The sequence below is a fragment of the Nannospalax galili genome, unplaced genomic scaffold (assembly GCF_000622305.1).
Source record: "Nannospalax galili isolate Female #2095 unplaced genomic scaffold, S.galili_v1.0 scaffold933, whole genome shotgun sequence".
Classification (NCBI taxonomy): domain Eukaryota; kingdom Metazoa; phylum Chordata; class Mammalia; order Rodentia; family Spalacidae; genus Nannospalax; species Nannospalax galili.
In genome coordinates this window covers 896,002-907,008 of record NW_008333281.1, presented here as the reverse complement: position 1 = coordinate 907,008, position 11,007 = coordinate 896,002, and the positions used below count along the sequence as shown (strand labels likewise).

Here is an 11,007-nt window from a genome sequence, read left to right as displayed (position 1 = left end):
TTCGATTCCCAGCACCCACATGGCAGCTAACAACCATCTGTAACTCCAGTTCCAGGGAATCTTACGCCCTCTTCTGACCGGGCATTGCGCAACACGGGTGCACCTACCTACATGCAGGCAATGCACACATACACATAAAATAAAAATAATAAATAAAAATTTAAAAAAAGAATCACTTCTCACAATGCAACCTCTATATCTAAGGCTCATAGAACATAGAACAAGAGGTAAAGAGATCACTAATGCATCTCAGTTCTCATCAACGAAGCCCCTTGTGCAACAGAGGGCCAGGAACTCAAAGGCCACAAATGGCCAAAGTATAGAGAGTAAGAGTCTGCAGAGTGTGGGTCCCTGACAGGACTCCTATATTAAACTCCACCCACCCAGGGCTCAGGGACCATTTCAGAAGAGGGGGTGGAAAGACTGTAAGAGTCGGGGAGGAGGTGCACGACCATATGGAAACAGAGTCCTGCAGGCTCCTGGGACCCTTCTCATACAAACCTACAGCAGTGGTGTCAGCATGCACAAGACCCGTGCAAACTCAGGCAGACAAAAACCCAGCACAGAACTGTGGAAATGGACAGCCGGCCCCAATCTTAGTTGAAAAATTATTGGCAGCTGATTACTGCTGGGTTAGGAAGAGCTGATCTTAAAGGGAGGGACTCTAGATAGGCTGACTAAACTCCAGTGGGTGAATTTGCACTGAGCACTGAGGGACGTCTTAGGACACTAACTTGACATGATAGGCTTTAACACAGATGTGTGAATTCCAGTGGAAGTCAGGGCTATGGGTGAATTTGCACTGAGCACTGAGGGACGTCTTAGGACACTAACTTGACATGATGGGCTTTAACACAGATGACAGAATGTGTGAATTCCAGTGGAAGTCAGGGCTATGGAAGGGGCCCAGTAGGGAATGGGGGTATAAAGATGTTTAAGATGTTCTGTATGAAATACACAAAAATTCGACAAAAAATTTACAAAAAACAAGAGTCACTTTCCTTATTCATCATGTGGGTTCTGGGGATCGAAATCAGATCCTCAGGCTTGGCTGCAGATGCATTTACTCACCGGCCATCTCACCAGCCCAAGAAAAAGTTCTTAAGGGAAAAACAAGGGCACATTAGCTGCATTGCCCTTCCTAAGGGGTAAGAGCTGTGACTGGGACTTAGGAAAGCACACTGTAGTCTTGACCTTGTGTGACCTTGTGGGAGGCATCATATTGGTCTTGGGTTTTCTGTGTCCATACTGCTGCCAGAAAGCCTGACTTGGCGTGTACCTGCCTAATTGGCCTCTGAGGTGGTTAGGATACTTGCAGATTTGGGAGAGGCTTCAAGAGCTTGAGATCTTGACAAAGGACAAAAGGGCCTCAGTCAAGGACACACTCATTTATCACAGCACCACCTCTGTGTGTTTGGACCATGGGGTCTCTAACCCAGCCTGAGGGGTGGGTGGAGCCAGGGACCTTAAGGTACTTTAAAGTACTTTAAAGTACTGTGAGCACTGCCCAGCAGATGGCTGGAAGGAACTAATGGTAGGACCCAGGCAGGCTGGAATTTGAAGACGCAGTTCCCCTTTGGGCCATGCGTAAGTATTTCTGCTGTGTGAACACGCTTCCAGAGTCGTGTGAAAACCCCACGTGTGCTCGCGTAGTCCAGCAAAAACATGGCCACCAAGCCTGGTGGCTGAGCCCACGTGGGCATCATCTGGCTGCTCAGGTGGGCAGGGGTTGCCCGTCCAGCACGGAGGAAGCCTAGCTGGCAGGAGCCGAGCGAGTGTCACCAAGGTCTGAGTCTAGGAACTGCTGACCAGTGGGGAAGGCAGTCACCTCGGGTGGGATTTGAGACATCTTGGTATCGTGTGCAGAAAGTGCCCACACCTGCCTGGAGTTGTGGCTCACTCTGGGTGTCCATATAACACGTGCACCTGTCATCTGTCACCAACAAAAGACGTGAACTGCAATATGCTGGGAAGCACTATCGGCGTTTGCCCTGGATGGAGACTCCCCCAACCCACCAAGGAGTAAAGTGCAAGGACCTCAGGAGGAACAGCAGGGACAGAACATGTGTTTATCATGGAGGGATCACTAGAATGGTCTGTGCCAGGAAAGCGGGGCAGCCCAAGATGGCGGTCTGCATGCTAGAAGGTCGAGAACCGGTAGCTGCTCTGCCCACGAGGCAGAGTCGCTCTTCCGTCCATGTTGAAGGATGGGGGAGCTGGGGTTCGATGTCAGGAGAGGAAGCAGCAGCAGCCATGAGGTAGATGCTCACCAGCAAGGGGCAAGCCAGCATGGCTTCTTAAGACCCCCTTTACACCTGGACTGCTGTCAGAAGGTACTGCCCACTCTGGGCTGCTTATTCCTCAGCTAACCCTTCCTGGAATCACCCTCACAGACCCACCCAGGGGCCTGTCTCTTAATTGATTTCAGAGTCAATCAATCGGTATTGATGAAGTGCTGTTTTGTGCAACAGTGGGGAGGGACTGCCAAGCGGCTCCGCGGTAGACCACTCAGCACGCACAGGCTCTGGGTTCCATCCCCAGCAACGTACATACATGCTCATGTACACATACACACAGACACACAGACACACTAAGACCTGGCCGGACTTCACAACATGGCAAGCAGGCAGGTGTGGAGCACACTTGTTATCTCCATACTCAGCAGGCGTGGGCAGGAGGACCAGGAGTTGAAGTTCATCCTCTGATATGTTCAAGGCCAGCCTGGGCTACATGAAACTTCATCTCAAAAAACAAAACAAAGCAAAAAACATGACCAGTAAGAGAGGCCAGAGCTGAAGGACCCTGTGCCTAGAGGTCAGCTCTGTGTAAGTCTCCAAAACTGACGAGTCCAGAGACAGCAGGGGGATGTGCTGGAGGCTGGGAGAAGGGTGGATGGGGGTCAGGTAGGAGGGCCTTTTCGGGGTGATGAATGTTCTGAAATGGAGTATGGCCTTGGCTGCCCAGCTCTGCGAACTTAACCTTGACCTGCTAGCTGCACGGCAACTGTGTGGACTGTGAATGGCGTCTCAGAAGTTGGGTTAAAAGCTGGTCGGGAGCTTGGGCTGAGAGCTGGCTGGTGATGCTGCAGGGCCCAGGGAAGTGAACTGGTCAGGCTGGAGTTCCAGCTAGGAGAACTCTACAAGCAGTACCCATGCAGCCACACACACTTTAATGTATGGAAGTCAATAGGTACATGGTGGTGCTCACCTTTAATCCCAGCACTCAGGGGGCAGAGGCAGGTGCATCTCTGTAAGTGGGAGGCCAGCTGAGTCTACATAGAGAGTTCCCGGCCAACCAGGGCGGCATAGTGAGACTCTGCCTCAAACCAAACCAATGAAAAAGAAGTTTTTAAATGAATAACACCCAGATGGGCATAGTGACTCACTCCCATAATCCCAGTACTCTGGAGGCTAAGGCAGGGGAGGGTGCAACTTTGAGGCCAGCCCGGGTTACCAAGTGAGACCCTGTCTCAAAAAAGAACAACAAAAATCACTGCTCCCAGATTAGCACCAGACATGATTTAGGCCTACCCGCAAGTGAGACCGGGGTGACGCAGTCACCAGGCAGCTGGCAGCTGGGCTGGGAGATTCTGTGACTCTGCGGGACATCTGGAAAGACTTGGACTGTGGACGCTCCAGCCGTCCTGCGAACCAGCATTGGGACTTGCCAAAGCCACCAAGAAACACAGGGGCCAATAGCCTGGGGACCCTGAGGGTTTGGAGACCCTGGGGGCTTGGGGACTGTGCTGGATAGCTTTAGTGTCAGCTTGACACACCTGGGTTGAGGGAGCCTCAGTTGGGGAATTTCCTCCATAGGACTGGCCTGTGGCCATGTCTAAGGGGCATCTTCTTGATGAGTGATGTGGGAGGGCCCAGCCCACTGTGGGTGGTGCCACCCTGGGCAGGTGGGCTTGTGTTGCATAAGAAAGCAGGCTGAGCAGGGGCCAGGGGAGCAAACCAGTAAGCAGCGTTCCTCCATGGCCTGTGCTCCAGCTCCTGCCTCCAGGTTCCTGCCCTGAGTTCCTACCTTGGGCTCTCTAATAAACTGCAATCTGGGAGATATAAGCTGAATAAATCCTTTCCTCCCCAAGGTCAGAGTGTTTTGTCACAGCAATGAAGAACAAACCAGAACAGGGACCCTGAGGGCTTGGAGACCCTGGGGGGTTGGGGACGCCAGCTAAATGTGTAGCTGCTGGTGGAGCCATAGGCAAGCCTTGGAGGTAACCACCAAGCTCGTGGGCAGGACCCCAAGACAGACAAGGACACCTTTACAGAGAAGGATTGGGGGAGGTGTGCCTACAGGCCCGGAGCTGAACACATGGACGATGGGTTATAGCAAAGAGCTTGAACCAGAGTCCTGGGTTTGGATCCAGCTCTGACACTTTCCAGCACTGTACCCTTAGGGACATGGGCCCACTGCTATGAACCACAGTAGCTTATCAATAAAACTGTAACAATAATGCTCATGTCTTAGGTGAACATAACACCCAGCACTTAGCAAAGTACCCACCACTTACTCAGCACCTGGACTCAGCAAGCAGCTGACACACAGTGAATACTCAGCACTTACTAAGCACCTGGCACTTAATAAATACCTAACACTTAGTAAGCACCTGGTACTCAGTAAGTACCTGGCACTTAGCCAGTACCTGGCACTTAGTAAGCACCCAACACACTTAGTACAATGTACTGACTGCACTAGGCACCCTGGGGCAACTGGAGGTCCCCTTTGCTCCCGTTCCCCTCATATGCAGCCTCTTCCAGAATATTCTAGGGCCTGGAAGCTTGGGACCCAACCACATCAAGGTTGCTGTGGATTATCTGCTACAAATCAGTGGCTGCAGAGAAGCCAGCGGTGGGGAAATCTTCAACCACACACAAGATTTATGTGGAACATCCATCCATCCCCTTCGGCCCTCGCAGCTCAGTCCTGCAATCATGTATCAAAGGGGTTTTCCGGAACCCTGACGTCCACAGCAGCACCCTCAGGTTCCGGGGAGGGTCCTGGGGGTGGGCTCCGGGCTGTTCTCTCCTGTACCCTGTACTCTGACCCTCCCTGTGAACACACTGGGGTTTTTACACAAGGTGCTTCGCAGCTTATGACAAGGTCCTGGTTAGGCTGACTTAGAACCCAGAGGTGGACAGTGATCCACTTCCTCTGTGCTCCGAGACTGGGGCACCTTAAATTGCAGGGGCTGCTGAGACAGGATCTCTAAGGGGTGGTAGAAGCCGAGTGTTTAACAAGTTAGCACCATCGATCTGTACCCAAAAGCCTGGCGAGACGACTCTGCAGGTAAAGGCGCTTGCTGCCAAGTCTGCCGACCTGAGTTCAAGTCCCAGAAGCCACATGGTGGAAGGAGAGGACTGACTCCCTCAAGCTGTCCTCTGACCTCCACACATGTGATGTGGTATCCTTGAACGCTGCCCCCCCCAAAGTAAATAATTGTGATTTAAAGCTGCAACAAAATCTCACCAGCCCTGGCTGCCGGCAGCTCGCCCTGGACCCAAAATTGTACCTTTGGGCAACTCCCTGCCTCTGGGGACCTGTTTCCACACTCTGAAGCAGATGTAACCCTTCTTGTCTGCCATTGTAGCTGTCGCACAGCAAACAGATGTGACCTGCCTCAGAGCCCCAGCCCTCCAGCTGCCTAGAGGTTTTTCTGAAAAAAGGTTGATAGTAACTCTTTTCCTCTGAAGGGAGAGCTTTGCCAGTGTCCTGCCATGCTCCATTGAGGGCAGACACGTGGCCCAGGTTAGCACTATAGACCCTTACACACCGGGGAGAAGGTCACTGGGTCTGAGAGGGAGCCGGAGGAGCACACGGTTCAGAGGGAGGGCGAAGGAACAGAAGGCCCCACTGAGACACCATGTCAACACCACAGGTGAGGGAGAGCTGGGGCCCATAGATGAATTCTGATTTCTGGCTTTGGGAGGAAGGAGGGATGGAGCAGAGGGGCTGGGTTGCTGCTATTGAGTCTTTTTATTTATTTTTAAAATTGAATTTTTATGCATTTCATACAATTTATTTTGATCCTATTTAGACCCCCTTCCTGGCCGTGGTGGCACACACCTCTAATCCCAGCAGGAGGCAGAGGTTGTGAGATTGAGTCCAGCCTAGACTTCTTAAGGAGTTCCAAGCCAGCTGGGGCTACAGGGAGACCCTGTCTCAAAAAGACCCCCAAAAGCCAAGAAAACTAGACCCCCCCACTGCACCTCTCTTGTAGTGCCCCCACTGGATTTCATGAACCCTATCAAATGTATTAAGGCCTATTGAGTCAAGTTGGTGTCCCCAAATGTCCTTTGGTGTGTGTCCATCCACTGGAGCCTGGCTAACCTAGTTAACATCATACCCTTAAAGAAAACCAAGTCGCCCTCACCCAGCAGTTACCAGTTGCCAATAGTATCTTAGCTAAGGTTTTTTTTTGTTTTTTTTTTTCTTTTTGGTCTTTTTTGAGACAGGGTCTCCCTGTAGCCCCAGCTGTCCTGGAACTATGTAGACCAGGCTGGCCTTGAACTCATAAAGATCTGTCTGCCTCTGCCTCCCAAGCGCTGGGATTAAAGGCATGCGCCACCACGCCCAGTGTCATTTATTTTTAATAACATTTTTTTTGTCTTTTTGAGACAGGGTCTCCTTGTAGCCCCTGCTGGCCTGGAACTTGCTATGTAGATCAGGCTGGCCTTGAACTCACAGAGATCCACCTGTCTCTGCCTCCTGAGTACTGTGCTGAGATTAAAGGCATGTGCCACCATACCTGGCTCTATTTTTAATAACATTTTTGAGACGGGGTCTCACTATATAACCCTGGCTGGCCTGGAACTTGCTATGTAGATCAGGCTGGTCTCGAACTCACAGAGATCCACCTGCCTCTGCCTCCCACTGAGTATTGGGATTAAAGGCATGTGCCACCATACCCAGCCTATTTTTCCACAATATTTTTATTTCTTGAAAATGTCATACATATAAACAATGTATTTTGATCTCATCCAACCCCCCTCCCCGTTTTTATTTTTTAGGACAGGGTCTTACTCTGAAGCCCAGGCTAGCCTTGAATTTGCCATCCATCTCCAGGGTGTTGGAATCACAGCTGGGTACCCTCCCTCCCTATAGCCATTAATTCTAGAATGGAAGCCACCATGAGGTGGTTTATGTTCCTGGTCCTTTGAAACTGGGACAGCTTGAGGCAGGCCAGCCCAGCTCTGGCTCTCAGGAGACGCAGGGGGGAGACAGACACAGCACCATGTGATGTGAGCTGGGAGCTGGAGGCAGCTAGGGGCAGGGTCCAAGATGAAGGTTTCCCCCATCCACCCTGGGCAGCTGCAGATGTGAGCTGTGTACAGACGCGGTGCACGGAGGCCTCCATGGGACCTGTGGCTGGTGTGCTTGCTGCCCAGTGCCAGGGCTGTCTGCAGCTTTGAGGTTTCCAGGCCTTGAAGACAGAGAAGCAGAGAGGGATTGTGGGGTCTCCAAGCTGCCAGCAGGGCCGTGGGGCACAGTGATGGCTCTGTCGGGGCCACTGAGGCTGGACTCTGGGGCTCTTAGCCAGGATATGTGGACATCTCCATCCACTTTGAACTCCGCACATCTGCAATGGGCAGGGTGGGTGCTGGGCTCACTTCGGGGTGTGAAGCTGATACAAAGACATCTTGGCATTTTGCTCACCTGAAACCACATGGCCAGTTTTGTGTCAAGCCCAGAGCCTGTCAGAACCTTTGTTTCCTCTGGTAGGAAGTTGGGGACACATGGGAGAAGGGGGCAGGACTCTGAGGCCATCCCTGGTGCACAGCTGGACTTAGGGTGAATCATTCACATCAGCTCAGGCAGGCACTAGGTGTGTGTGTGTGTGTGTGTGTGTGTGTTCCCCCTCAATGTGTTGTAAGAAACCCCTTAGGCTGGTTTCTTCCTTCAAGCCTCAGGTCCCTGGCCTGTAAGCCAGGGCCTAACAAAACAGCCCACCGGCTATGCAGATTCGGAAGCTGGTCCCTGAAAGGCCCAGGTCTCTGCAGTGCTCGGCACTTAACCAGCAGCAGCGACACTCACTGCTCCTGTGTCATCTCAGCTCTCTTTATTTTTGTTTATGAACCAGGATCTCATTGTATAGCTCAGGCTGGCCTTGAACCTGAGATCTTCCTGCCTCAGCTTCTAAGGAGCCTGCTGGTGCGTCTGGCTGTGCTGGGGCCCTGCCCCAATGTCACCACCCACAGATGACTAACCAGTGTCACTGGCCTTCTTTCTTCTGTGCCAGGGAATTTCCTGAGTCACCAGCCACTGAGACAGACAGAAACCTTCCACTCCCTGCCCACTTCACACACAGAAGCACACACATGAACGTGTGCACACAAGATGTAAATGCTTATACATATGCACAGGTGTGCACACATATACCTACATGTTTGCATGTAAACATAAGTATATGTGTATATAAAACACCATGCATTAACACACATGCACAGCACACCTGCACACATGCATGGATGAAAATGCACCCATATGAGTGTGTACACAGCACATGTGCGTATTGACACACAACTAACATGCATGCACAGCCACCTATGGTACCAGGCTTCCGTGCTGTGCGCCATTCTCTCCCTCATTTGGTCCATGAGGGAAGGCATATGCACCCATTGCACAGAGCGGGAGACTGAAGCTTGTGGGGCAAAGAGGTGGGCCTGAGACACACAGCTTGCAGGATGGGAATTGGGGGCGTGGGACCCAGGCTCAGAGCCAACCTTGGCTACTCATTATGTAAGGCTAACCTGGGAGGGAGGAGTGGGCTCTTGGGAAAGGAGGGTGGTAGAGAACAGGAGATGGAAGTGGAGGATGGGTGGTGGGCTCCTACATCAAAGAGAGAGAGAGGAGGAGGATAAAGGTGAGCACAGCTGAGACGCTAAGGCAAGCTCCGGGGTCTCTGAAGAGGGCAGCCTATACCAGGCTGGGGGACCCCTCACCTCCAGGGAGTCAGGGATGTCCTTGACAGTAGTTTTCCCAGTCCCCTTCCTGTGGGGCGAGTCCCCCAGGCTCCTTTAACTGGATGAGAACAGTGGACAGACAGGGCTCTTTCATGGGGAAGTGCCCTTATCAGCCTGGCCACTTGCCAGGTATGAGCAAGGCCAGCACAGGAGCCCCAATTCCACAGGACTGCTCGCTGAGCCAGCACTCTCCTGGGTCCACCATCCCACCCTCTGCCCTGGCAGGTGATCCTGGAGCCATGGGGTTTCCGAGGTCCTGTCTCCCTCCCACGTCAGCACCCCAAGAGGGGGCACCCACTCCTTCATCCCTCCAGCTGGCAGGGTGGACGACAGCAGGGTGGACGACAGCTGGAACTTCTGGGCAGCTGGAAGGGTCCTTTATAGACTGGAAACATGAGGCCCAGAGAGGTCTGGGGTTGCTTGGAGGCCCAGCCTGAGCTAAATGTTATTGTCCAGAGGATGATGGCCCAGCCTAAGCTAAAGGGTACTGCCCAGAGGATGATGTGTGTGTGGTGACTGTGTGTGTGCATGTGTCTCTGTGTGTAGTGTGCGTCTGTGCGCATGTGTCTGTGTGTCTATGTTATGTGATGGGTATCTGTGTGTGTGTGTGTGTGTGCGCGTGCGTGCACCTGTGCAGTGTGTGGTGTAAGTGTGGCGTGGGTATGGCGTATGGTATGGGTGTGTGTGTGTGTGTGTGTGTGTGTGTGTGTGTGTATGTCTGTGTGGTGTGTGTCTCTATGCTGCATAGGTGCCCACACCAGTCTCCACAGTGCCTAGATGGGGAGGCTGCACTCCACAGAAGCCCAGCCACCTGGGTCTGAATCCACTTGGTCCCTTCTTTTGAGTCATCTGACACTTAGGGATGGTGCTGTCCACTGTGGAACACTTCAGACTGGGTTATGGGAGGGCTCTAAACCAGCTGGGGGTCTGTCTGTATGTTAAATAGCTACAATGTATCTATGCACAATACTTTGTCTTGGAACTGTTGGTCTCAACTGTAACACTTTACCAAGAAGAAAAAACCATTCAGAGAGGTTGAGTCACTTGTCCTAGAACACACAGTACAGCTTTCTACTTCCTAGGATGACCAGGGGACCCCTGGCCTGTCAAGGGAGGGGAGGGACAGACCATGAAGTTCCCAGGGTGATGCAGGAGATAGGACACATACACCCCTTCCCTGTCTCCAAAATTAGGGCGCTGGGCTCTGAGGCATCCCAACCAGGGCTGTAATCCACTCCCCTTTGGTGCCCCCCCTTAGAAGACAGAGAGCCAGGACCCCCCAGCTCCTGGGGCGGTGCCCTTCCCAAGCCTCCCCAGGCACCCTGCGTCCTCACCTGGCTTCTGTGTGTCCTGTTTGACCTTTCCTTAAAGACCAGCGGCAGCGGCTGATGGGTTCCGCAGGTCCCGAGGGGACCCTCCAGACAGCATGAGCCAGGGCTGGAGAGAGCCCCTAATTGGAGCAATGAATCACCACACTGGCTCCTGCTGGACACAGAATAGATGGAGGAGCTGAGGGCTATTGTGCCACAGTTTGGGACAAAAGGGGGTTGGGGGGGTTCAAGGGAAGAGGAGGGGGAAGGAGAGAGAAGAGGCTGGAGGAGGAGGAGAGAAGGGCGGGGGAAGAGGGAGGAGGAATGGGAGGAGGAGGGACAGCGACAAGGCAGGGGAGGAGGAAGGGAGGAGGAGGATCAGGAGGAGAGGATGAGTCAGGAGAGGAGGGAGGAAGGACAGGGAGGAGGCAGGGGGAGGAGGAGCCAAGGAGGAGAGGGGGAGGAGGAGGGAGGGGGAGTAAGGGGAGGAGGAGTCAGGGGAGGAGAGGAGGAGGCAGGGAGAGGAGGGGGAGGATCCTGGGAGGAGGCGGGGTCAGGGGAGGAGAGGCGAAGGGAGGAGGAGGCAGGGCAGAAGAGGAGACAGGGAGAGGAGGGGGAGGATCCTGGGAGAAGGCCGGGAGGACGAGGGGTTGGACGCGCAGGAGGAGGAGGAGTCCGCGGGGAGGCGGGGAGGAGGGCGGGCTCGAGGGAGGGCTTCCCCGCCTCCGCCT

At 53.2% G+C, this 11,007-nt stretch overlaps 1 long non-coding RNA gene across 2 annotated transcripts; it reads right to left on the bottom strand.

Annotated features, from left to right (window-relative positions):
* Nucleotides 1-6,985: 6,985 nt before the first annotated feature.
* On the bottom strand, nt 6,986-10,598 carry LOC103729824. 2 transcript variants are annotated; one of them, XR_003848694.1, is made up of 2 exons: nt 10,301-10,598; nt 6,986-7,659 (listed from the first exon to the last, which is right to left on the bottom strand). It is a non-coding gene; the product is annotated as an uncharacterized LOC103729824 (long non-coding RNA). The 2 variants fall into 2 exon arrangements; XR_003848693.1 differs by having other exon boundaries at nt 6,986-7,426; nt 10,301-10,595.
* Between the last annotated feature and the right edge of the window lie 409 nt (nt 10,599-11,007).